Source organism: Passer domesticus, chromosome 10 (genome assembly GCF_036417665.1).
Source record: "Passer domesticus isolate bPasDom1 chromosome 10, bPasDom1.hap1, whole genome shotgun sequence".
Taxonomy (NCBI): Eukaryota; Metazoa; Chordata; class Aves; order Passeriformes; family Passeridae; genus Passer; species Passer domesticus.
This window is the reverse complement of record NC_087483.1, coordinates 43,301,325-43,323,051: the sequence shown is the minus strand read 5'-3', so window position 1 is coordinate 43,323,051 and position 21,727 is coordinate 43,301,325. Positions and strand designations below refer to the sequence as shown.

The 21,727-nt window shown below is 36.4% G+C and overlaps 1 protein-coding gene across 19 annotated transcripts in view; it reads left to right on the top strand.

The window, feature by feature from the left end:
- Positions 1 to 21,727, top strand: part of BAZ2B (bromodomain adjacent to zinc finger domain 2B) — a 117,135-nt gene that overhangs the window by 19,738 nt on the left and 75,670 nt on the right. For 2 of the 19 annotated variants that reach the window (XM_064435397.1, XM_064435408.1), the window contains exon 2: positions 10,791 to 10,833. The exons of the other annotated variants lie outside the window; for them this stretch is intronic. The gene's annotated coding sequence lies outside the window, so the exon portion shown is untranslated. The remainder of the gene's footprint in view (positions 1 to 10,790; positions 10,834 to 21,727) is intronic. 19 annotated transcript variants of the gene reach the window in all.

Genomic DNA, 21,727 nt, shown 5'->3' with positions numbered 1-21,727 from the left:
TTAAGGCAAGTGCGGTGTCTGCCCCCTCCCCCCTGCCCATATTGTGGACTAGATTTCAGTGATGAAGAAGATTCACTGCCATCCTGTAAATTGGAAACTAGACTAACAAGAGTCAGACTTGTTTGTCAGGTATTAAAAAGCCTGCATAGATAGCTACTCTTGTAGTATAAATCATACTGGTTCATGCATGTGGCCGTAATTAACTTCTGTGGATGCTAGAAAATAAGTTGTCATAGAATTGCTGGAAAACAGGTTTCAGTATGTTTTCACTTGTTGAACAGAAGTCAGGTGCTGTTTGATTAGTATAAATTTAATTTTGAACAGCAGAAGTGTAAGACTGAAATTTCTACAGGACATGAAGCTTAGTTTCTTAAACAAGATATTTAAGTTCCTTTCTTTAATGTTTTTTTCTTGTAAATAGATTATTTTATATATAAAAATCAATGAAATAATCAAAAGCTGCATTTTTAAAAGCGTATGGCCTCAGGATGATTAATTTTCAACTTTCCTGTTGCTTGATTTCCTGTTCTGTTTTTTTTAAATGAGCCATAAAGAAAAAGGTAGAGGTCAAATGATCAGCAACCTGTAGATATCAAACCAAAAGTGAGTTTTAGAACAAACTCGTATCTTGACCATCTTTCCTTCTAAATAAATGTAGTTTGTTAAAAACAAAGAACTATTCCATGGTGGATTCTTACTAATCCGATTCAGTATTTCTTGTCTGAGATACTCAGATGCTGGTTGATACTTAGGGCAATATTTTAGGAATGTGTAGCATTTCTCTTGATGTTCTTCTTAGATGTACTTTGAATTCCATTAGTAGAAGAGTCAAATTAGTGCTAAGCAGTGGTGGAAGTTTCATTTTTGAGCTCAAGCTCCAGCCTTTAGGAGCTGAAAAGTCAGGGATATTCTTCTAAGAAACAATTAATTCAGACTTGCTAGCTTCTGGACTCTTGTCATGTCATACCCTGTAGTGGTCCTTTCCACTCAGGTTTAAGGCTTTTTTTTTTTTTTTTTACAATATTTTCTCTTTTAATCAGTGGACAATAAACTTCCTTTTACAAATTCTTAAGTTACCATGTCAAAACTGTGTTCCTATCCTGAACTTGAACGCTCACAGAGGAAAATACTTGCAAGCTTACTGATAAAGATGTCTTAATGTAAATGCAAGATTTCTAATGTAAATAAAATATTTTACTGAACACTGTAAAATGAAGATAAAATATTTGAATGAGATAGGAGGTATTTTATTATCCCAGCTTCTTTGAATCCTGATCTATTTTCCTTATGTATTGTGCTAGTTATATTACTAGATATTTATTGTTGGCATCTTTCAATACAAGGCTATGTAATTCAGATTTGAATACGTGCCTCTTCTGTTGAAGCATGAAGTCAGACTCTGGTTTTCAAGAGCAGAATGCAGGAGTATGCATTGGGAAATGCAGAAGAAGGAATGCTGTATTGCTGTCTAAGGACTATGCAATATGTGAAGTAAGTGTTACTCTGGTTGTTTTGTATGACAACTGCCAGTGCAGGAGCCTTAGTGTTGTCTCAGAAGAAAGACCAAGAGTCTAAAATTGTTAGGGGTTTGCCCTGCTGAAAGGGAGTGGTGTGTTTGAATATTGTATTATGTTGACTTGGTTTGTGGTAGATGGAAATTGTAGGTCCCTGTGAGAATATTGCAGCATCTAGAAGTGTTACATATGTGCTTAAGGAAGGTACTGCTATCTTGGGCAAGAGTGAATTAGAATTGCAGTAGATTATTGTTTTTCCTTAACGTGTCTTTATAGGTAAAAGCCATCTCTATTGCTAAAATGCTCTTATTTGTTAAATCTGTTCCTGTTTTATCTGATGTACCTATAAAATACAGGTACTACAATGATATGTAGTAAATGGTTTGATCCTGGCATTATCTAAGTCATTTTTTCTGGAAGTGGATTTGTTCTTTTCTTCCAGTACTTCTTTGCCAAATGAGCCTTCCAATACATTACTTAGGATTATTTTTCCCCAGATTTTAATTTGTGAGTTCTGCTTTATGAAAATCCATTATGTCCTACCTGCTTCGGGTTATCTGGTTTCTTGTGTACTTACTTGGAAAAATTATTTTATGTATGTACAGTCCATCAAGAAAATAATTACAAGAAACTATAAACAGTACCTGTGTTTCTGCCTCAAAAATGCTGCTTCTGCGTTAGGTTTAAATTAACTCTTCAGTGTCACACAATACCGGGGAGCGTTTTCTCTCATGGTGTCTTGGGCTCTAAATGCGAGTTGATTGGAAGGGCAGGTTTAGCTGAGATATTGGGAAGGAATTCTTCCTCATGAGTATGCTGAGGCCCTGGCACAGGGTACCCAGAGAAGCTGTGTCATCCCTGGAAGTGTCCAAAGTCAGGTTGGACAGGGCTTGGAGCAACCTGGAGTAATGGAAGGTGTCCCTGTATATACACACACACACATACATCTTTGAAAATTTATTTTTACAAGTTTGATTAATTGGTTTTGTAGACAGGCAGGGCAATGTTTCTATGACTGATGTGGAAGTATAAGGACAGAAGATCTGATATAAAGGATGTTTAAATGTAGCTGTGCTTGATAACCAATTGATTTCCAATTTCATTTGGTTGAAGTGCTTTAGCATGCAAGTGATAATTGCTTTTATTGGAGAAGATACAAAATGTTTACTGTTTGTTACATTACAGCATCTCAGTTTTGGAGATCAAACTTTGTTTTTTAAGGACCTGGAAATAATATCTTTACATGGAAAGAGTTATCTTCTTGTTGCAGTTTTCAGAGTAAGACTCTTATATTAGCTTGTGTGCTTCACATAATCTAATTGTGAATCAAACCTATATTTCACACCTTTCCTAACCATTTGTTACCAGACTTCAGTGCTGGGAAACTTAATAAAAGTGACTTACTAACATTTTAGATATGTCTCAACTATGTGCTGCCTGTGTGACTAAACACATGCCTAATAAAGGTACCTGTACCTTCATCATTATCATCTTCATTCTAATAGTTTCACTTAATTCCTGTGAGACTTTACGGTTGGGTTGCATTTTTGTTCTTAAGTAACTTAATCTATTAATTAAAAAAAAGGCCTTTGAAACTTTCTAATAGCTTTGTTTTTTTCTTATTTTCTTCCTTTGTCAGATTTTTTCATTCTTGCTTTCTCTGTCTTTTCCTCAGCTGTGTTTGTGTCTGTGTAATTATAGCTTTTATAATACTGTCTAGGAGTCTCTGAATCATGTACGATGCAGTGAAGCTTTGTATGTGACTGGGGCACTATGCAAAACAGTTACTGTCTTTTTGGCAGACTGGAGTAGCTAGCTATGTGAATGCTGAAACCATGTCTTGCTGCTCCCCTCTTGTTTGCAAGAGCTTCCAGCATTGTAGAGCAAATACGCAGTCTCAAGGTAGCAGTCAGTCTTCAAAAAGAGGATCAAGTCCTGCAAGTGCAGTAATTCTCAGACTTTCTCTTGTTATTTAGCTTAAAATGGATGTTAAAGGCTGAAATGGCACTTTGCTAGAAGAAAAAATTATTTTCATGTTTTCTTATCTTCCACTGAAGGTGATGACAGGAAGAGGAGCAGTTTTGAATTTTTACTGACAATTTTTTTTTCTTCACTTTCTACTGGCATTGTAGTTCGTTAAGAACCAACATGTCCTCACTTGTTAGAGAATAGCCTTGACACAATTTTTGTTTCTCAAATGTACAGAAGTGACACATAGGGAGGTTGTCTAGAATGGCCATGCTTTTTAGTCCTAAGTGTGCTTACTGATCCCTGGAAGTGCTGAGTCAGAGAAAAATTCTGTCATGTCTGTAGAATGTGGGAGTCGATGAAAACTAATTAAAGCAATGCAAAAGCCTTTCAGCACTTTTGGGCAAGCTTTGCTAAAAGATAATTTTTTCACAAGCGTTGAATCTTGATCAAAATACCTAATGATGATGTAGGCCATGTCATAGCTGACATCTTTGCTTTCAGTCATCATAACAGTGAGAGGTCCTGATGTGGAAAGGTTTGTGGCATAAGTGTCCAATGTGCTGACACAGCTCTGACAGTCCATGCAGCTTTTGTTTCTTCCACGGTGCCTTCTTTTTCTGAGTAGCCAAGTGTTGGAATCTCACGTTGTCGAGCTGCACAAAATAGTCAACAATGTGAATAAACCCCCATAGCTCAGCTTTCTGAACTTTCTTGCTTTTTAGCTTGATCTATTTTAGAGAAAGAATAATTATGCAAAAAAGTGGCATGTTTTGCAGACATGCTTTACCTGAAAAATGCAAAAAGGACTTTAAAAAGTTGAATTTGTTTTCTTAATACTACTGAACTAAATAAAGCCTCCAATTGATGGTTATGCTTTTGTGATCTGTTACACTGAAACAGAAGTAAGCTCAAAGGAGGGATATCTTTGTTCTTCACATAGTGTATACAGAGATTTTTCAGCATTTGCAGGTCAAATAATGAACAATTGCTTTAGTATGAGAATTAGTAATATTTTTCTAGTATTGGAAAATGGTCCAACAAACAAGTTTAAATCAATAGAGACTTAAAGAAATATGACAGTTCAGAGGATAATAAGGATTCTGTCTAGAAGGTATTTATGTTGGTATGATTGTACAGTTTTGTGCCACGAAAGGCTTAGATTGGATATTAGGAACAATTTCTTCCCTGGAAAGGGTTGTCAAACCCTGGCACAGGCTACTAAGGGCAGTAATGGAGTCCCTATCCTTGGGAGCATTTAAAAGCCATGTGGCACTTGGAGGCATGGATTAGCAGTGGCCTTGGCAGTGATGGGGGAACAGTTGTACTCAATGGTCTTGGAAGGCTTTTCCAACCTAAGCAATTCTGTGTCAGTGGATCTCTGTACACAGGGATTGAATATGAGAGATGCCTCCAGCTGCATAGATCAAATTACATGGATTTAAAAAAATACAGTGAAACTGTGTGTGGGCCACACACAGTGTGGCATTTTGGGGCCAATGCATAGTTCCTGTGTGCACCATTCTAGCAGCTAACTAACTTCCGTATTTCCTTTACAACAGAGGGGTATAGTTTGCCCACTGTACAATCAGGTACTAACCTAAGGGTTTGTGTGGCTTCTGCTTTCAAAAAGCAGTGCTACCATACTCACTGTAAAAATATGGCTTCTTGCACTTAGGACATTAGTCATAAAAATGGACAACTCCCATTTGCTGCTGAAAAGATGATTTCTTAGTACAGTGAAATTGATTTAACATGTCTTATCTTCATTCTATATATACAAAGTTAAAATGTGGGTAGAGGCCTTAATTTTCCTCACAGTTCTAGATTTTTGTCTATTGTAGGTGAAGAGTGGGCAGTTTTTTGAGGACTGATGAAATAATAGTGAGAGAAAGCATGGTGTTTGAGGGGAGTAGAAGTCATGCTTGTGGTTCTACATATCGTAATCTGAGGAATGTTCAATTGCAAATGACCGGAAGAAACAAGAGCATCTTGAAGAAATGAAGTTGAATGTAACTAGATCATATTGAAGATGGTTTAGAGTGTGGGGGGTTTTTTTGGTGGATCCCCACTTCCTGCCCCCAGTTGCATTGTTTCTGTTTAGAAGGTGCAGCAAGAGCTGTAAAGAGCTTATCCGCTGAAGGGTTCTGTCCAGTGGGGAGGCATGTGACAGCTGAGTCTTCATGGGCCTGTACTTGAGAAAGTCGCTGAGGTGTGTCTCTACATGGGATGCTTTTTTGCAGTGACTTTAGTGATTCTCTTAGATAATTGTTGCATTGGGAACATCCTGGTAAGGCGTCATCTGGAGTATAGTTTATTTCTGTTCTGTTCCAGAAGGATTGTTCATATTTAAGAAGCTTATTTTTAAAATAGGTGAAGAGAACATACACTGGGACTTGGAGGGTAATCTGAAGATTTATACAAGGATTTGAAAGAATTTAAACTGCTTTAGTTTAGCAAAATTTAAACCTTGCATCCTTCTCACATACTTGTGCCCCATGGTGTGCAAGCTCCCAAGAAAAAAGTGTAAAGAACATAGAAATTGCAGGATTCAAGCAAATAGTCTGATTTTAAGCTGAAAACCTGAAAGATGTAAAAATTGGAGAAGGAAACCAAATTTCAAGATGATATTTTATCCATTATGAGAAGAATTGTGTGATGTGGGATAGGAAGGAAGTAAATTTGATCCAGAAGTTATTTTCAGTTCTGCGCTCTTTCCATACTGGTTCACTGGTTTGTGGAAGAGAGGAGGAGAATTGCAGCAGTCAAAACCCAACTACATAATTTTTTCAAAAGAAATTAAACCCAGAACCCAAAGTCTTAGATAAAGCAATTGATTTCTGTTACTTAAATGTTCTTCATACTGACTGATGCATATAAATATGATGATGCAATACTGAACTCCTGTTGAACTATCAGTTTTCAAAATCATAAGGGATAATTTTGCTTTGGCTTTTGGTTCAACATTTTCTGACTTCTTTTTGGTTGATCTTTTGCTCTAAATCCCTTTTTTTGAATGATTGGTTCTCCAACATTAGTTCACCAGAGGAGATGAGACTTAACCACACACACATTTTTTTACAGGTTTTTTTAAGTCAGGGTACTTTTCTAAAACTGTGTTTTGAGCCCATGGCTTCCGTCTTTCTTTTGACTATTCAGTAGAAGGGGTTTTCAATAAATATGTTGTCATGTACTAGTCTTTGGTAGGTATTGATGACACTTCTGCTATGCCTTTTAAAACTACCAAAAATAGTATGTCTTGTCTTACATAGAGAAACTTGCTTCAGTTTTTTTCAAATGTTCAGGTAAGTTCAAGTGAATAAGGACCCCGCATTTTATTAAATGTTCTTTCTATAGGGTTTTCGGGAACTACTGGTTACAAATATTAATAGAAGTATGAAACAGATTGATAAAGCTCCCTAATCTCACTTTCTGAGTCTTTTATGAATGCTACAACTTTGTTAGCTTTCCTGTCACAGTAAACTTTCAGAGCAGATAAGTCCTGAATTTTAATGAATGAAAACCGGGAAGAATGTAACCTTAGAAAAGTATTCAGTCTTTGTTTGCAATGTAATTAAAAAGGGTGCTAAGTTTTTAGAAGACAGGCATATCTTTTGTAGTATGTTTACATTGGAGAAATAAGCAAATTGTCATCAAGATAGAAAATGTCTTTCCTCACAGGTTTTGAAAACGTTGTTTTATTTTGCTGCATTCTGTAGTGCTTTCAGATACTAAGTTTCGATTTAAATGAAAAGATGCCATTCCCAGAATGTAAACCAGTTATCTTGTTTAAAAACCCACCTTGCAAAGTGATAAGAGTAACAAAGGTGGGTATTCACCTCATCCTGACTTCCCACTGAAGTCAAACCTTAATTACCTCCATTTATATGCTAATACTAAGCACAGGAAGCTTCCTTTGTCTTTACCTTTTACACAGTAAGGAAATAGTGCAGGGAAGCCTGATTAGGTTACACTAATGTTGCATAGTCAATATTGAAATTGGAAAATAAACAATAAAATTACTCTTGTCCATTATAAGTGTCCCATTCTCAGGTCTTTGTTGTTGTTATAGTTTTTTGTCTGTTTGTTTGTTGTTGTTTTTAGTTTTAAATTCTCAACTTCCACCTGTCTCCATTGTTATTGAGTGTGAAATGTTGGCTGTTTCTGGCCTTTTATTCTTAATTTGCTTTAGGATTTTGTTTGTGTCTGAGGATATTTTGTTTTAGATTTTCTAATAATTGGTTCTAAAAACAAATCTAAAAATAAACCACAAACAAATGCTTCTCTGTAAGGCCTTAATAGAATAACTGTGAGTACTGAAAGGAGGAAGAAACCAGTTTCAAGGACTTCCAGTATTGCACAGTTAAATGGTTAATCCTGAGCTTGTCAGTGTTTGTGTGTGTGCAGTTATGTCAAGAAAGAATATTTAATCTGAAACAATATTCTTTGGTCCCTTAGAGTATTTTTTTACTGTATGGAGAAGTTGGTGTTGTATAATTTCCTTCCGTTTATGCCAAATCATATCTTTGCTATTGAGTTCTACCTTGGTTTTCATTTAGGGCATCTGTTTACTCTGTACATTGGACGCTGGGGCCAAAACCAGTCTGTGTGCTTTTAATCAGGGAGCCATAGTAGAACCTGTTTTTAAAACTATTTCATTACTTGACTCAGAGCTGAAGAAGCTGTGACTCTACAGTATCCCTGCCTGCCAGATACTTAAGTAGCTGGTTATCATTCTTGGCAAGTGGCAAGCAAGAACCTGAAGAACTTTTTTTCACTGCCTTCACTGAACCTCTAGGTTTTGGGGGACTATTCAGTGCCTTCAGGACTAATCCCAAACCCCAAATTCAGCAGTGCCACAGAAATGTCTGTAGTCAGAAGTAGAACATATTTGCAGAATATTAGCTGAGAGCAAGTACTTGAGCTTTGAGCTTCAGGTAGTGCAGGAAGTGCCACATTTCCAACTCAAGAAAGGAAATACACCTTTGTTTTCTGCTTTTGGGAAGATAATTCAGGGCTCTAGTCAGCCAGCAGGATTGAGAGTGTAGCAAAGTGCATACTTTTTAAAGCTTCCTCTCTCTCAGATATTTTGCTCCAATTGTTTAAATGGTGTAATTACTGTGTGGTATCGTCTGTCTCCTCCTGTGTTTTGGTTCCAGTTGGCTGGGGTTTTTTGGTGGTGTCAAAGTATGGCAGTAGGGTGGAGAAGGAGAATATCAATGTTTAGATTTCCCCTTGAAAGAATAAACATGATGCTTTTTCTTTATAGTTTTTGATGTTTTTCCTGGCTGTCCTTTGTCGAGGGGGGAAAATACCTATTGCTTTCCTGGCAGGCCTGGGAGTGTGGCTTGACACTGGTGGCCCGAACAAACAAAAAAAGCAGTTGGAGTTAATGCCCACACATTTACAGGCTGTTATTGGAATTTACCAATATTACTGAATGGGACTGCCTTGGTCTGTCTGGTCCCAGCTGCTCAACCAAATAGCGGCACCTGTGGTCCTTCCTCCCCAGAGAGGCTGTTCGGTACCTGTGGTCACAGCTGGGCACGTGGGGACAAGGCTGGGCACACCCGAGCTCCAGAGCTTGGGGCTGGAGCTTGCTGCTGAGGGGGTCACTCCTCAGGCCTTCCTGAGCTGGAGAAACCCTTAAGGCGAGGTGAAGAGGGGAGTGGGTCCTGATAGAGAGTTTTTGATCCAGAGTTTTTATTTCGGGCCGCACGGCCTCTGAATCCTGCAACAGCTCCACCAGAACCCCGACCGCGCGGTTTGCTGGTCCTTTTACCTGGGGAGAGGGGCAGGGGAGGGAACACAGGGACCGCCAGCCAGGCACAGGGGAGGGGGTCTCGGGTGAGAGGGACACCTGGGTGGGCCAATGGCCCCCCAGGGGGTGGAGAGCGTCCTGTGAACCTGCCAATCACTCGATGCTCCCCTTGGAATTTCTGGTTTGGTAGACAGTGCCTAGCAGGGGTCAGGGGTGGGGAAGAGGAGAGGTGGTGATTGACAGCCCACCTGGGGAAGGAAACGTCAGGGGAGGGACCAGGGGAAACTGAGGCACACCATGGCATCACACCGCAACAGGCTGTAATTTAAGATTACATTTAAAAAAAAGTATGGCTGCTATTGATGCAACTGCCTACCTAGATTTAAATTAGGTAGCTTGCCTAACTCTTAAAGAAGTTCTTACTCATGTAGATGACTGAAGTTTTGTTTGTGTTAGCTTATTAGTGTTCTTTCTTGTTTGTGCCACTGTGAGATAGGTGAACTTTATGCTTCCAGCAGTGTGATGCTGTAGAAAAGGATCTAGAATAAAAATACTTGTTTTTCTATACATTTGTTTTTTAAAACGCATTCGGTCTAAAAGCCCCAAAAGCCACAATCAAGGCAAACCCAAAGAAAAATCCTGAAATGCCATTTTACTCTAGCATTTTGATATGTATGCAAATTATGTTGGTTTGCTTAGTTAAAATTGTCTGTCACTGTAGCTGAAGAGAGCCTCTAAATTTTGTAAAGCAAGTGCATGTTTAATTTTATGGAAGATATTTTTAAAGTACCAAGCTGTAAAATTTCACTGAATCTTTACACATCTTCAGTGAAAAAATATGTATCAGAAAATCCCAACAGTATTGGATTTCTACTACTATAGCAAGTAGCGTTTTTCTGAAATGGAAATGTTGCATCCGTTGTGCTGTTTTCATTGTCCTATACACTGTTTGTGAACTAGGTGTTTAGAAAAACTTGATCTACCCAGGGGAAAAAAAATCTGGGAAGTAAACAATCCAAACAAGTGCTGAAAATTATTTTGAGTTTTAAATTTTCAGTGCAATATGTGTGGATTGTGTACTGACACACAGATGCTACTGAATTCTCATAGCATGAGGAGAATTTGAAGTCTGCATGCTAGAGAGCATCACTACTGGAATGAAACTCTGGTTCCATTATAAAAAAAATAACATTTACCATTATGTTTTGGGAATTACTTTGCATTTTGACAGATTCCTCTGGCTTACTGTGTTTATTGAAGGGGTGCCTGTTGTACTGTATCATTCACAATTTAGTTATAGTAAAATGGGTATGTGTATTTAAACAGATGGTTGCAAACAAATAAAGTGTTACTATGGAACATCTTCAACTGCTCCTCTTGTAATGGCTTCGTATCTGGCAGTGGGAAACACAGTGCTTTCAGTGTGCTGGAAATGCCTCACGTACTTTTTAAAAATAAATTTCAGTATTTTGTTTGATGTGTCTTTCTCTATCCTTGCAAAAGTTGCTCGATGACTCACTTGATCATCAGTTGTTTTCTGTTTTCAGGTGGCTGAACAGCAATATCACTGAACTGACCACGTTGGTCATAGTAAGTAAGCTGTAGCAGTAAGCATTCTGATAGTTCTTTGAGAAGCATGACTCGTACAGGGAAAAGCAAAATACTATTTACTGAATGGCTTAGTGCTAAATTCTTCATCCAGGTCGTGATTTCAACCAGACATTAAACACAGCCTCAGCTAAAAATTACGGATTAGTCTAAGTAAAACTTAGTCTGTGGGTGCAATTGTTTTTGTGACTTCAGGTTTAGCTGTTGAGAAGGTCTTTAACAATTAACATAATATTATCATCATTCTTTCTGGATTACTTCATATGTAAGCTTGAAATATAAATTTGATAGCATTTAATTTTAGTGTATACCTTCAGTAGTTGTACAGTTTACAGAGTATTTAAAACTAATTGAGAGTTTGTGTTGCAAGATTAATTCCAAAATCAGTTTTAGCAATTTGGAAGGGCATTTTGCATGGTCAGAGAACACAAAATATTTTGCTAGATTATGAACATGAGTTTTCTTGTTTTACTAGACTGGGCGATACAGTGGGGTCTTATGTCTCAATAGTGACCTTCTGGCCCTCATCCCAGATGTAACTTTGCAGTCAGTAGAGGTGAAATTTGCACCTAGGGAAGAAAAGCCTAAACCAATTTTTGTATGCTGGTTAGAGTAATCTGTAAGATTAAATTTAAAAGGCTCAGGTTTCACAAGTGCTTTCTGTTCAATGTGGAAGAAGCTGTGGCAGCCACTACATGTGTCTTAATATGGTGTTTGTGGGAATAGCAAGGGCACTACCCGCAGCTGCTAAATTCAAAGAAGGAATAGGTTAATATGAAGAGAGCAGATCTACTAAACAGGAGGAATCAAGTGAAATAAAGTCAAAGAGCAGTTTTCTGGTGAACATACTGCTTAGCAGGCGGTGATAGGCGAGCAGGTAAGGGTGGGAGGTGTGATAGCCTGCTATTTCAAAATCATGAGCAGCATTCTGAACCATTGAAAAAAATCAAAAAGCAGAACTAGGAAAGTCATTAAATAATTTGCAATAACAGAAATAGGAAGGCTTTATCCAGTATTTCATGTTTAGTGCAGAATCAGCTATTGTGAAACTTCCTGTAATGAGGTAGTGTACTGTCAACTTCTGTAACCTGAGCTGCTTTTAGTGAAAAAGCCTTCATTTAATAAAAGCTTAACCCTGTTGTTTTTTTGTTAATGAGGTAATGTTTTTTGCTGGGATGTACTGAGAGTGCTTCTTTCCCAGCCTCCAGTGACTGGAAGGATGTAGTAACTTTATAGAAGAAGCTTCCAGTTTTGCAGAGGATAAGGGGATGAAATATAAAATTGGTATTAAATATTACCTGTATGTTTGGCTTTGAAAAGCTAAACCTGCTAACTTTCTTACTTGTGAAATCTTTTTTTTTTAAAAATCCTTTACCTTGGGAAGGAGGCAGAATTCTACTAAGAACACAGGTGCATTGCTTGAGTTAAAAGTTTGTCCTGACTTCTGAACACTCAGGTGTTCGAAGGGCTCCTTCCTCCTTAATGTTGTGGGAGTTACCATTTATGAGTTGTGCTCTGTGGGGCAATAAGTCCTACTCTGTGGGGCAGTTTTTCCTGGACCTCCAAGCATAGAACGAGAACTGCTGCTGGCAGCAGCTGACCACTGTTACTCTGTGGAGCCATCAGGATGAAAGCAGAAGAAAAGAGTGCCTTACTTAGGAAAATGAGAAAAATGCTTCATAAATGGTCAAGTTGACATGCATGAATTTCCTCCCTTTAAGTATGCAGTTGGAGAAGAACAGGAGGAATTTATAGAAAGATTTATGCTTTTTAATGAGTTTTCTTGTAGGCATTAAAAAATAAAAGAGAAACAATAGCCAGGTATCGATCTCTTTCTTTGGTGGTGGCTGTTAGTACTAACTTAGTGTGCCAGTTTATTTTCTTTGTGGGTTTGTCCAACCATGCTTAATTGTTTTCTGAGAGATGAAAAATATCAAATCTCTGAATAATAATAAAAAATGTATCCTTAATAATCTCTAACACTTTTGTGAGTACAGTCAATTCTTTAGCTTACAGAACATACTCTCTTCACTATGAAGCAATAACAACCCTTGCATCCAAACAAAAAAATGGCACTTCAGTGTGCCTTGGGTTGTAATAAATAGGTTGAGGAAGGAAGAGCTTGAAAAGATTCGGAAAAATGGTAAGAAAAAAAGATTGGGAAAAATGATTCAGAAATCAAGTGTCCTACAGAAAGTTTAAGCAATAATTCCTTCTGTGTTGTCAGTTGTGGTGTTGGTGGTTGGTTTGTTTGTTTGGTGGGATTTCTTTTTTATTTTTCATGTTACAGTGATGCCATTTTACATAGGAAGTTCTAATATATCTAATACAGATATAGATATATCTAATATCTAGTAGATATATCCAATATCTAATTTGGATACTAATTTCTACTCCCCAAATACAAAATTCTTTTAATTCCTAATCATGGCTGAATTCTAACAGTCCCAATTTATTTGGGGAAACAGCTAATTTAGAATGTTGACACAGTACTTGAAAGTTATACAGATAATACTTTCAAAAAGTTTTTTATATGGTTGTAACTAAACAAGTTATTGTTGGCTATAATAAAAAAAAAAAGACTTCAAAGTAAAAGATCAGCTCAGCAGAAGGCTGAACAAAATTTTCTGGAGTAAAGTTAGGAAATTAAGAAGAGAGGCCTCTTTGACAAAAATTGTCATGAGAACGTAAATGTCATGCTTCTGAGAGATGTTGCCGTTACAGGAATACTGGTGTTAGGGTGAGTATGGTGATGAGTAGAAGCATCTTCATAGGTGAGAACTACACTTAAGTTATTTTTTCTATTTTTTGGAGGGGAGGGCAGAGCGGGGAAAAAAAAGAGCAAAGAAGAGCAACACTTTAGAAGATTCAGAAATCAAGTGTCGTACAGAAAGTTTAAGTAGGGATTTAACAGGTTTTGAAAACTACCCAATTTCACAGTAACAAAGTATTCAGTGGCCTACTTGGAACTGGTGGCTAGGAGTGTGAAAGCAAGCATCAACAAAAAACGAGTGTGAGTCAAACCCATGAAAGATTTCATCTATTTCAGTTTAAAATACGAAAGCAAATTGCCCAGAAAAACCCTTACTTGAAATTTAAATGTAGATAAATAATAGCCTATTTGCAGCTGAATGAAAGAACAGAATACTTGCAGAAACAAGCAAGTTAGACAAACAGTTTTTATTTTACTTTTATAAAACCATCTGCTTTATCAGTTGCAGCTTCTATGTCTCGGAATAAAAGAAAATTAACAAAAACTGGGATTATTGAACCAGAAGTGAAATTTGATGAGTCTGGGCAGCTAATGAGAAACTGTTGATAACAAGTTGGAACACACTTTACAGAGAATTAAGGAGGAAAAAAAAAAAAAAGAAAAATTTGGTGTTTCAGGTTAATAGAAGTAGTTCTATGGTTTTATGGCAGTTTGAATTGGTATCGGTAGCTCTCTCTCCACAACTGTTCCCCTTCTCATGAAAAGTTAACTTAAGCACCTACATATATAAGCATCATAGCTGTATTTGCCTTTTTACATCATGTAACTACTCAAAAAGATGCAGAGAATTCCTGGAAATGTGCATTTGGTTATGGAAAGGTATCTCTGTTTTTATATTACCCCCAGAACAATTCTGGTGTCTACAGTACAAGGAAGATGTGGAGCTGCTAAAGTAGGTCTAGAGGGGGTCACAACAGTGGTCTAAGGGCTGGAGCCCTTCTGCTCTGGAGCCAGGCTGGGAGAGCTGGGTGTGTTCACCTGGAGAAGAGAGTGAGGCCCTGCAAGGGGCTCTGAGCTCTCCCTGGATCAAAGGGCTCCAGGAGAGCTGCACAGGGACTGGGGACAAAGGATGGAGGCACAGGACACAGGGAACACCTGGCACAGGTGCCCAGAGCAGCTGGGGCTGCCCCTGGATCCCTGGCAGTGTCCAAGGCCGGGCTGGACACTGGGGCTTAGAGCAGCCTGGGACAGTGGGAGGTGTCCCTGCCATGGCAGGGGGTGGGATGGGATATGAACTTTGTGGTCCCTTCTAAACAGAGTTGTTCTGGGTCTATAAAAGGAGACTGTTCATGGTTTGTGGTAATAATGTTTGAAAAGTAGCAATTAGGTTTTTTTTTTTAACTGTGTAGGTGGATATACACTTAGCAAGCTCAGAAGAAATTTAAAAGCTTCCAAAACAGGTCATCCCCCACAGAACATGGGAATTTGCTTTCTTCATACATGTGTAACACCTGGAGATTTAATTACATTTTCACTTTAGTATGCTAAAAATTAACATTGACTAAGAAACTAAAGATAATATGATTGTAACAGTTTTATATGCTTGCAGTAATTATATTGAACATAAATGAAACACAGAGCAATTGTGCCTTTTTCTATTTGTTTCTATGTAGTTATTTTTAGAAAATTATCTTATTAAAAAATTGGAAGTAGTTTATTGCTGTATGTTGTCTGCAAATATGGTTAGCGTGTATGTACATGTATATCCTTGCTTGTATGTATTTAGATGCCTTTATTGGGTAAAACAACACATTAGATCAAACAACTAAAACTACAAAAGTAAAATTACAAAGGGACTGAAGGTTTCAAGGAAAGAATTAACAAACTGCATATTTCTCTGTGGAACACCTATTTTTTATAATGGTTTTCTTTTAAACTAATAGTCTACATTTGATGTGTTGTAAGTTATAATAGGAAGGCAGTTAAAAAGCCAAAACAAGGCACAAAGCCCCTTTACTGACAGTTTCTGTAAGACTTACTCCCAACTTTCTTAGTGCTTCTGCTGCAAACGAAATTTAATAATGGTTATCTGCTGAGAGGCAGATTCTAAATTAGTATTGTAAATCCACTGCTAGGAGGAATAAGTAGTTTCTTAAACTTTATTGTACAGATGAACTGGAGTAGCTCAGACGTAAATTAATTTTTTGGTAGTATCACCATGTTGTTTAGACCAGCTGATTTATCTTTGCAATAGCAACATTCTGTTCGCACAAGAAAGTGTTTTTGTTGTTTACAGTTCCTTCAAAAGTTTAAAAGTGAACTCTTTCCAGTACACATGATTAGATTAGAGTTTTCACTTTGTTTGCTTTGGCTTTCTTACAGAAGGAAATGTTCTTAGCATTTAAAAATAAAGCTTTGCCCACTTACAGGAAAAGAGAAATATTTTTCTTAATAAATTTCAGAGTCTTATTATACAGTAGCTCTGAAATTTAGATGCTCAAGTTAAGAAGACATTTCTAGTTGACTATGAAAAGATATTTTTCCATATGTAAATTGTTGCCACCTTATACTTTCAATCTAAGTCTTCAGGAATTTTCCTGCAGGTAACTTATCTTGAGTATTGTGTCCCTGTTTCAACTAGAAAGCTTGTTTTAGTAGGACCTGACTAATTCACACAAGGAAAGCTCCAAAAAGTCTGGTCTTTGTAAGGGCTATGAGTACAAGGAGGGAGGCATATTGCATGTGGTTTTTTTTTTTTTTTTTGCTATTTACATTGATAATTGTACACTTGATTATTCAAAAATTTGGATTGTAAAATATGTACTTTACAGGTGTTATGACGTAATTTTTTCATAAAGATGCTCACAAGCTTCATCTAGTGTTCAAATATTTTACTCCTGTGTACTTAGCATCTTGAGGGTTTGTATGGCAGTAGTTGAAGTTCTGGCTATCATATGTGATTGCATACATATTTGTAATACAAAAGTGTTTCTTCTGTGGCCCAGTTTCACTATGAAATCAAGCTGAAACTTTGCTTGTTTTAAAATTAGTCTGGACTACGGATATTCACCTGTGTTTTGAGACTCCAAAAGTTGCTATCTATGAATTCTTTCATTAAAGGCATATTGTAATGAGCCTAATGGAGTGTATATTCTTGTACTTGACAGAGAGCATACGTGTGCATATGCATGTGTGTATATATATGTTATGCTTATCAATATATATGTGTGTGTGTATATGTGTATCTGATTTGGTTTATAAATCTAGGTATAATCTGTTTTGTCTGAGGACCTAATCCATTATTAGTTATTCTTTCAGTAAGTCAAGATTCTCTTTCCTCTTCTGACTTATCTCTAATCTGGATTTCTTTTAAAAAATAAGTTTGTGTATACATTAAGAGCTGAAAGTAGTTTTGCTTTCAAAACTGGTTTCAGTGGAGCTGTGATAGTTTATTCTGTGTAGTAAGTATCTTACCAGGCATGTTTTGTTTATAAGGGAAAGAAGAAAGTAAATTGTGATGGTGTACATGTACATGATGTAAATAGAGATGTTTTCTAACTATTTTTACATGTTTTGTCAATAGTTAAAGGTTTTCTTTTTAGGTTTTTCAAAGGTAATTTCTTTAAGGTAAACACAACAATGAAAAGGATGTACAATTTGGTGTTTTCATATTGTTGAACAATTCAGAGGTAGTAAAGAAATGGTGTATTAGAGTACAGCTTAAATGCATATCAGATGAATAAAGCCTGGACTTAGAGATAGTTGAGGGTTATATGTATTATCTGCTTTAGATATTTTAGAGAGGTGATGTCAAGGTGAGAGCAGACTTGTGGAATGGTTGGAAATCATTGATATTCTGACTCTGAGGCTGTAAATGGCTCTGTGGCAGATGGAGGCTTTGTCAAGGAAGAAAAATGGCAGCTCTGCAACATCATAGACACTTTTGCTTAGCAGCTCAGCACATAGTCTGTGACCTTCCAGTGTTCAGGAGTTCCTCCTGTGCTTTAATAAATTATCCTCTAGTTTTGCTTCCTAAAAGTAGATAAATAGTAGTCATTATAATTCAGAACAATTTGTAGTATTTCATTGTGAAAATAGTATAAGCCTGCTTTATTGCTAGGTATTTAAAAGTAAGCTTTGAAGGATGGTTACAATTTCTGCATTGAAGTGCCAGTAATAGCATTTAGCTAAGCACTGTGTAATACTGAATGTGAAGGTGTTAGTGTGCGTGTGTATGACTATGAGTACAGCACAACACAAAAACTGTATATGCAAACTGGATATGTATACGTGTGTATTCTGTGTGTCAATGTGTATATGTTTATGAATATTCTCTGGAATATTTGAAACACTAGAAAATGGACAGTGTTAAATTTTGGAATATGTTCATATATGAGCATCTATATCTGTGATTTATTGCAACAAAATACAGAATTTTAGACTATATACTGAAGTAACTTCCTCTTCGGAGTTCAAAGAGAATAAATATGAATAAATAAATTTCTGGATTAATGCTTTTTCTTATTGATAAGAATTCAAATATATTTTAGCACCTGCCATTATCTTTATCTGTGTGATGTTGATACACTTTCGTCTATATTCTTGTCTATACTTTAAAATAAGGGTTCACTTTCATTAGTAGAATAACTGCTTTCTGTGTTCTCATGCCTATGAAATTTATGCCAAATTGTGTGAGTTGTAAAGTTTTATGTTGTGTGCTTAAGACATATGCATGATTGCCTAGTGTCAATAACGACGTACCAGAATCACATATTTCATATGTACAGCAAATTTGCATATCATGTCATTCTCATTTGAATTAAGACTGTATCATTTAACAGTTTTCTGTATTCTTAGATTCCATATCCACTAGATTGATCACTGATAAAACCAGTCATGTCAGTTGCTGTAATATATGGCTTCAAGAGCCTGTAAGATCTTGTGGAAGATGCTCAATTGGACTGTTGATCTATACGACATGGCAGTAAGTCATTGTTAAAAGTGCAAGCTTTTCACAGCTATCATCTGCCAGCCGTACTCTAGCCTACTTGACAATTGTTGGAGTTTCAGAAAGCAATCACAGAAGAAAATGACCTATCACTTTCAAGGGTCAAGGTTGTTGCATCAGAGCTTTATTTCAGAGCCTGGAGGTCATGAAGTCCTTGCATTTAAATTAATCATGCCTCCTTTATCTCTTCAGCTTCATTTTGAGATGTAATGTGGATGGCTTTATTGCAGAAGGACAAATGCTTCATAATTGAAAGAAGCATTTTTGATAGTGTGTGATAGTCTTTGTACATCTTTTTACTAGGACATGGTAATGCATAAATGAGGGTAAGACTTCTTCATATGGCATATGCCTGGATGTTTGTATCCTGTAGCCACATACCTTTAAAACTGAGAAAAATGGAAGAAAAAGTAAGGCCATGTGTTTAATGCCTTCAGCTGTCAATGGCTCTTAATGACATTGGTGCTTGTTAACTTAGCAGTGGAGCACATATGAAGACAGTTTATGAAAATTTTTGTGCTTTCAGTTACTTACCTAGTTCATTATGTCCAGTACCTTGATGGTATTCCTGGGTTGTATAGAGACCATTTGATACAACTGGCTTCAGGGATGCTTAAGTCCGTATTCTGACATGTAATTATTTTTCTCCTCTATTTTTTCAGTGGTCTTTTATGCTTTTTGGGGTTTTTTGATGTTGTGATGGCTGTTGTAACTATGGAATGACTGAATGGCTTCCTTACATCCTGCAGATAAATTAAAAATTGCTTCTATTTATTCCATGAGAGTTGTGAGCAATTTTTGTATACTAGAGTAAGTAATTATTTGCACTTTCCTTTTCATGGAGTTAGGGTTTTGTAGTGTTAATTAAAAAAAAAAAGAGAAAAACATGCATGCCCACCCAAGCAAGCACCATGTAATGTGTGACCCCCTCTCTCTCAGAAAAAAGCCAACCCCACCTAACAGGTCCGCAAACATTTACTCTGTATTGTTTTGTATTCTGTATTAGGTTTTGTTATGACTTTGGAGCTTATCAACAATAGTACTAACTTGATAGTACCTTGTGGTCACAATGTGTTATTTGTATTAATTCAATTGAAAAAAAAAAAACCTGTTAAATGAGAACAGTAGAAAAAATTAGTGTGCTGTATTCTAGTTTCAATAGTTTTGGGGTGATTTCACAGCATAGGTTTAATACTTTTGGAGCTAGGGGTGCAAACAGGTTGCTTTTTATCTGTGAAGTATAAGACAGCATATAACCTGCAAAACCAAAATATGATATTAGTATAATGAGAGAAAAATGTCTTTTAAAATACCTTTGTAATTTTAATTGTAAAGTGTTTCATGTACCTGTTATATATAATGCATACTTTAACATACTGTCACTGAGCTTGCTGGAATGTTTTACTTTTTTTCATTATGGCATTGCATATTGAGGCAAAGAAAATACACCTGTATTCATGTAATGATGTTAAATTCTGTCCTGTTTAATCATTAGATAAATAGAGAGGGTATTTTTCTAAAATGTGGTGTTCTGTTAAATTCTTGTATTAAGGGGCATGCAACTTGAGCTATGAAAGTATTAGATGTTTCTGCAGTTTTACAGAGGAAATAAAACTCCTTTGTTTCTATAGTACCCGTTGATTTTTCTTGCAAGACTACGTTCACAATGCTGATAGAATCTATACCGTTAGAATCTACATTTAGTAGTAAGCAGAGAAGAGATTTTGTAAAAATAAAAAGTGTTGTACGTACAGTGTTAAAATATTTTGCAGTATTGCTGTACTTGAAGCAGTGAAACCAGAAGGATAGGATACTTGAAAGGTCGAAAAATGAGAGAACAAATGATGCAAAAAGAAAATGACACTGAGGTCTTCGTTTAATACAAATGTATTCCAGGTTGATGGCTGATTTCATTAGCAAATCTCATTGTTATGCAATGTCTGTTCTTCTGCAGCAAAATGAATATTGTATTCTCAGAGTGTCTGTGTGTGTATGTGTAATTTGATGATAGATAAAGAATATATTTATTGTTGTCCCAAGCTTTTAAAACTTCTGAAATATTGTTATAGTTTCAAAATAATTTATTTTCAAATTTCCAGTAATGTGGTAAATTAATGGTTATTTTTATGGAAAAGAGCAGTTTAATCCTCCTGCTATGTGCATTTCTCTACCTATGTGATCTTTTCTCCAAAATCTTGTTTGAACAAACATAAGTTAATACTGAATTTATCCCCCCCATATATATATGTAAAGAAAATTAAGAATATTGGTTTCTGTAGTGCTTTTTAAAATGGATGATAGGAAGGTATGCAGAAAACATGGAAATAAACCTCATCTTGGTGTCAAATCTCATAAAACTCAAATGGCTAAATTTTAATAGATTATACTGAAAAATATTAGCAAAACTTTATAGTAAGATATAGCAACTTTATTATGAAATGACATGACTTGGTACATAGGACAGTGAGTTCCTTGAGATCCTGATATGGTTGAGTTTGAGGTTTTTTTTGTTTGTTTGTTCGAAGTTGCTAGTTAAAACCGTTTAGTAATGCGAAGACATTTTGATAATCAAAATCCTAAGAATGAAAAGGAGTATGCAAGAAAACTTTGATACAGGAAAATGAAAATGTACTGAAATTATTTAATTCAGTTATTTTTCTGTGCTCTTTGAGTATATATTCCATGTGTATATATATTGTGGGGTTGAAATCTAGTGGCAAATGTTTGAAATGCTGCTAAGTGATAGTTCGGGATTTTTTTGTAGTTCTGTGATGAGTTTTGGTAATGAGCTTGCATGATGAATGATTTTGGGCACTGAAGTAATGAAAAGAATAAGCTAGTTTTCTGGGTTTTTGTGTGACTTATGTGTACTGAAGCAATTCTGTCCTTACTAGGATTTTGGTAGAGTAGAATATGGCTCTGAGTGATGGTTCACTGGCAGCTACTGTGTTCATTTCAAATCCAAGATACTGCTTGAGGATCAAATTGACAGGTGCAGTGTTCATGCATTTTCTAAACAATTCAATGAGGACCAAAGGGCCTTTAAAATAAAGCCAGGTCATGAGCAGTATGACCCATAAATCTGACTGGGATATGTAGGAGATGGATTGTTGCCTCTCTTCTCCTTGGGAAAGGATGCCTCTTTCCCTTGGCTT